Consider the following 6,000-nt stretch of genomic DNA (forward strand, 5'->3'; position numbering starts at 1 on the left):
ATAATGAGGTAGTAATGAAGAGGGCACCAGGAAGGACAATTCCTATACGGGGAGGAAAGGAAGGGAGGAGGCCTGAAGGTTTGCAGGTTCATTGCAGTGAGACTGTGTCCTTGCCTGTGCCTGTGCCTGTGTGCATGCATGTGTACTTGTGAGCATGAGTGTGCTTATATGTGAGCATCGTGCAGGTGGCTGGGCTGCCACGGATGGTTGCTTAGGCTGTGTACTGTACAATTCCAGGGAGACCCTAATATGAATGGCACCTAATGAAGTTGCACAGTGCTGCAGCCCTTTGTGTGTGGGTGTGTATGAATGTGCACATGTGTGAGTTAGGGAGTCAGAAAGATATTTGTGTAGTCCTTGATAGCTTCCTATGTACCCGTTCTCATCTCGGGCTTCTCTCTATCCCCTTCTCCTCGTGACCTCTGCTTCCCTCTCAACTCAACTCTCTTCAATTCCCCAGCTATCTCTGGTTGGAGCAGAGGCCTCAGGTCCCCTGCCCCAGCCTGGGGATGTCATAAGTGGGTGGGCAGTGCCCTTCAGTCGAACTGTCTTCATGGATAGCCAGCACTGTATTGTGGCTCATCCACATGAGCTATGCACACACCCACCTCACTCTTTTCTACAACCACCCCCCGCCATCAGATATTGGGGCCAAAAACACCTTCCCCATCTAGGACTGAAACTCATGCCCCACCCCACCCCCATCTTGGCTGGTCACTTTTGGACCTTCCCAAGTCCAAGCCTCTGTTGCCCTCCAGGCTGTTTTGGGTGGCTCTGCATCCTGCTGTGGCAGAAGGTAGAGGAAGAGTCAGGGTAGACCCTTCAAGAAGGGACAGAAAACACAAAGCACAAAATTGAGGGTGTGGGATGAACACTAGCCCTACCCCCACCTTCCAGCACTGTTCCCCACCCTCCCACCTGTCCGCTGGCTCTCTTCCCATTCTCCCCGCTAGTGGCAGGGGGTGAAGTAAGGAGGAGTCTGTTCACCAGCTGCTCCAAAAGTCAGCAGCAGTGGGGGAAAGGCCTCTGCTATCTTGGGTTAGATGAAACCAAGCACTCTGTTATCCGGCATTCCCTTCCAGAGGGTTCTGCTACTTGACCCTGAGCACAGCTCCCACTCAGTGACCAGAACCCTGAGGTACTCTAAGATCCCAAAGTGCCTTGTGATTTATCAAAGACGATGGCACTACGTTCAGCCTTGTTTTAGCATTGAATATATATTACTGTTTCCAGAGCCTTTGGAGGTGGGGAATTCATTCTGAAGGTGGCTGAATTTTCACACATGTGCACAGACACACAGACATACACATAGATACATGTACCACACACACACACACACACACACGCACACACACACACACACACACACACCCAATACTGATACCTGTGGGGGAGAGTGTGTCCTTTAAAGTAAGGTCATGATTCAAAACATTTTGTCCTTTGGGAGACATCCTATTGCATGCCCTCCGTGGTGGGAGAGAGTGTCTTGTAAGCCATAAAGCTCTGAGCTAACAGGAGGTGATCTTGATAATACTATTATCTTTTGAGGGTGGCTTTGACTTTTGGAAACAGCTAAGGCCATTTGAAGCCACCTGTGTTGGATCAAGTTCATGTGAAGCTTGGCAGAGTTCTGCCTGGTTTGGAGTTTGGTGTAGAGATAAGGAACGCTTATCTCTAGGTCCCAGGACAAATAGGAAAGTTGTGAGCCTGCAATGTTGTCAGGCTTTTTTTTTTTTTCTGAAGGATTTCCCAAAGAAGAGAAATGATACCTTGCTTTGAGAAAGCACAGGGCCTCCCCAAGGTCAGCTTTGAGAAGAGGTAGCACTCTGTTTTTATACTTTATAGTCACACCCAATGTAGAGGGGTGACTTCCAATTATTTATTCATTTTATTTAACAGTCACTGGCATCTGACACTTATGTGCCAGGCAATAATCTAAGCACTTTAGAAAATTAAGTCATTTAATCCTCATAATAGCTTATGAAGTATACCCCAGTATTATCTGCATTTAATAGATTAATCAGAATATATAATTTACAAAACCATATAAAAAAAAAACAAACCAAACAACTCTGTCAATGCCGAATAACTGAGATCTTGTTTGATAGGAGTTTTAAAGTGTTTTAGTTTGTGTACTGGACTCTTTCCCATCCTTCCTGGTTAGCCCCTCCTTGCCCCATCTAGGAAGAAGGGAGTTGTCTGTGAGCCAGACTCCTTCCTTCTCCATTCCTTCCCCATGGGATGGTGTCCAGGTGGGGGTCACTGCAGAATACCGGAGTTGGTTGAAATGGCAGAGCCTGTCTCTCCAGATACCCCAACCTTTCAATCCCACACCACCCCAAGCATCCCATGGCAGCTCTGGGGATTAGGTGGCCAAGTAAGGATTTCAGTGAGAAAGCAGATCCTCATAACCCTGCCCTTGGTGATGTTGGCGGGGTCCTCAGGGTCAGGCTCATAGATGGGCAGGTACTGGCGTTGGTGAGTACTGACCATGGGAATTTGAGCTCAGTGTCAGAAACTCACTCATCAACAGGAGCCAAGCAATGTCAGGGAGTGGGCAGATTCGGGGACTGTGGTAAACAGGGGACTCCTCCCCGCTGCCACACCATCCTCTGCTCAGCCAATTGTTGCCACTGTTTTCCAATTTTCATGTAAAATCTGCCAATTTTTAATTATTGGCATCTAATTTTAAAAACAACTTAAAACATTGTGTGAACCAAGCAAAACCTGTTTATAGACAGAGACTCTGAGCTCAGTTTGCAACCTCAGTGAGCCTGACAACTGCCTACCCTCCTTGGGTTCAAGGCTGCAGCTCTCAAAAGGGGACAGTGTTCTTCCTCAAACCAGGTGGGCTTCTTAGAGGAGGCGGCTGACAGCTGGTGAGGGTGCGTAGCGTGTACTGTGCATATGTGTTGCTATGTATGCTTGAATGTGTGTATGGGCCAGTGGACTTGTTTGTGGTGAATGGGGTCCTCCTTGTAGGACCAGTATTCTCTGGGATAGGACCCCGGGTCAGTGAAAAATGCTCTATTAAATTCTCCGTAATGAATAGACACCCCCACACACTCAAGGCAGCTTGGGTCTTAGCAATAACCACTCAACACTCATCCTAACCACTAACTAGTATCCTGAACCTAGCAATCTCCCCTTTGTATTTCCAGTTTGGGGGGAAATGATGGCATCTCTGAGCCATGCTGGCAGACCCCATCAATCCCAGGAAAAGCCAGGGGTCTTCTCTGTGGAGGATCCCAGGACCCTCCTGGACTTTCTCTCCTCTGCCCTGCCTAGGTCCCTTTTTCTGGGGAGGGGTGGTGCAGTCTGCCCAGGCAGTGTGTGTGTGTGTTGTGGGGAAGCCTGGGCCACTGGACTTCATTGTCTGTATTGAGTGGCCAGGGGAGAGGAACCATACTTAGGGAGGGTGTGGGTGCCCTTGGTTGTGGGAACCTGGAGAATGCTGTATCCCCTGCTGTCCTTGGGTTGATTTGAGGATGGAAGCATAGACCCCCCTAAAGAGGGCCTGAACACCACCCCACCCTCCCACAAACTCCGCTGAGATCCCAACCCAAAGGCAGTAACCAGCCCACCAAATGGGCAGACCTTGGTAACAAGGAGTGCAGCAAATCACTCTCCTTAAATTGGAATGCATGTCCCCAGGGTTCACATTACTTTCATTAGAGACAGAAGTGCCCCGGGGAATGAATGGTAGGTCAGCCTCTGAAAATGTTAAAGCATCCTTCTCCCTAAGGGAGCGGCTCCCAGCCTGAGGACCACATCCCTCAAATATCCCCAATGGTTTTCGTACCACCAGGTGGGCTTCTCAGCTCAGGGAGCCCTTGAGCCTGAATGACCCCTCCCCCAAGAGTTGAGACATAGTGGGGGAATAGGGGCAATGAAACCCAAAAGAGTATGGGAACTTTCTTAGACCTTTCTCTCCTGCCACTTGGTTCCAATGTCTGCCCCGCCTGTATTCTTCCATCTACCTGCACAGGCTGGGGGGTGTGGAGCTCGGGTGGGATTCACTTTGCCACACTAACCGGCGCGCACGCGCACACGCACACGCGCGCACACACACACACACACACACACACACACACACACACACACACACACACACACTCCGTAGTTGTGCGAGCACTCGTCCACTCTCCGGACAGCAAACTAGCAGCCCCTGGCCTGGGAGAGAACAAGGACCGCGTTTCCGGGCATCTCTCACAGGTTTCTAAGTGTAACAGGATCACCACTTTCTACTCTGTCCCAGTCCCCGGGACCCGCCCCACACCCCTGCCCCCGCCGCCGCGCACCACGAATGTATGTACCGTCTTTTCAACTAGCTGCTAGGCAGCGTGACTAGGGGACCTCCCGGCCTCCGAGCGCCCCAAGTCCGAGCCCCTCCCCACCCGTCTTCAGAGCTTCCCCTCTGGGCTCCCTGCCTACGTGCACGACCCCAGGGGACTTCAGCCCCTGTCCCCCGGCTCCCATCCGCCGAGCTGCCTGCTGCTAAATACTCCACTTGGGTTAACACCCCTCGCGCCCCGCCGTCGCGCTCAGTCCGTGTTTGTTTTCCCGTGTGCTGGCTCACGGCCGCTGGGTCTCTGGCACCGGGTCGGGGCATGCCCCCCAGTGCTTCCAGGGCGAGGGTGAAGACGAGAGGGGGAGGGGGAGCTGGCCTATTCTTTAGGCTCTTAGAGCCCCCGTCGCCCCACCCCTAATTCCTTTTACCTCACCGCCCACAGGGCTGCCCCCCACCCCTCCCCAAATAATTGGCCTTGCAATTGGATGCCAAAGAGCCCAGGATTGAGGGGGGAGCCAAGCTTTGAGCCTAGGTTTCTCAGAGCCACCCATCACCCCCTTTTTGCCCACGCCCCAGCGTCCGTGTCTTCTGCCCCAACTCATTCTATCACTGAGGGCCTTGGGGGGCCCCCAAACATGCCCTCACTTCCAGCTCTTCTCCCTCCCTGCCCCCCGAAAATAAAACTCAGGGACCAACATCTGCTTCCTTTGCACTTGCTCCGTCGATCCCCCTCCCCCCCACTTGGAGGGGCTTTCGTGGGGGTGGAGGCGGGGTCCGGGGCCCTTCTGGCTGACCGTATTAAGCGAGGAGAGGGCTGGCTCCTGCCCCCTGAGAGGTGGAACTGGTGGGATGGGGGGAGCTCAGCCCCGGGGCCCAGCTGAGCGAGCCCCTTTTCTCCAAGGATCCAAGGATCCCCCTCCCAGCGTCGGAGACGCTCCCTAATGGTGGAGAGGGGAGCGAGGGATGGGAAGGAGGTTGGCGAGAGGACCCTCCCAGAGGTCCCGAATCCCAGCCGGTTTATTCCTGAACCTTCCCCTCCCATCATAAATCCCCTTCCCCTGTTTTGTACTGCAATAATACTGTATTATAAGCTTGCACTATTCCCCAACCCCGGCCAGCGTAGGCATGCACGAAAAACTCAAAACCACACACACGAAGATGGGACGCTTTTTTTTTTTCCTCCTCTCTCTCTCTCTCTCTCTCTCTCTCCGGGGTGCGTCCTCAGTGTACGTAGTGGCGTCGGGGGCCCCGGGCCCGGGTAGAAAAGCATGCTCTGAGCCCTCGCCCCTAGACTGCGAGTACTGTACAAATCCAACACTTGAAACCGACACGCACACGCGCGGCGCCGCCACGGGGGTGGGACACGGACACGCACCCACGCGCACACGGTCGCGCACCGGCGGGGGTGGGGGCGCCCCGCCGTCACGCGTCGCTGTGCGAGGGATCTTGTGCCTTTTTAAGTCCCTGTATGTTAATGCAGACAATCCGGAGAGCTTGTGTACTACCAAATCCTGATTAAAGACGCCTTCCAGGACCCTGCGCCTTGCCTGCTTTCTTTCACCCTCCTCCTTCCCAACCCGCCACTCCAGGAAGACCCCAACTCTGGGGTTATCCGCTTGGGCAGAGGGCAGGGGTTAGTTTTTTGCTTACTCAGGGATGGGGTAGGGCAAATTCCAGATCAGTGGATCCAGCCCCATCCATACCTCAAC

General features: G+C 53.2%; 1 protein-coding gene across 1 annotated transcript in view; it reads left to right on the top strand.

The window, feature by feature from the left end:
• The window catches only part of TTBK1 (tau tubulin kinase 1), a 37,002-nt gene that overhangs the window by 21,490 nt on the left and 9,512 nt on the right, over positions 1–6,000 (top strand). The gene's annotated exons all lie outside the window — the stretch shown is intronic.

Source organism: Pteropus vampyrus, unplaced genomic scaffold (genome assembly GCF_000151845.1).
Source record: "Pteropus vampyrus isolate Shadow unplaced genomic scaffold, Pvam_2.0 Scaffold18, whole genome shotgun sequence".
In the NCBI taxonomy this organism is placed as follows: Eukaryota; Metazoa; Chordata; class Mammalia; order Chiroptera; family Pteropodidae; genus Pteropus; species Pteropus vampyrus.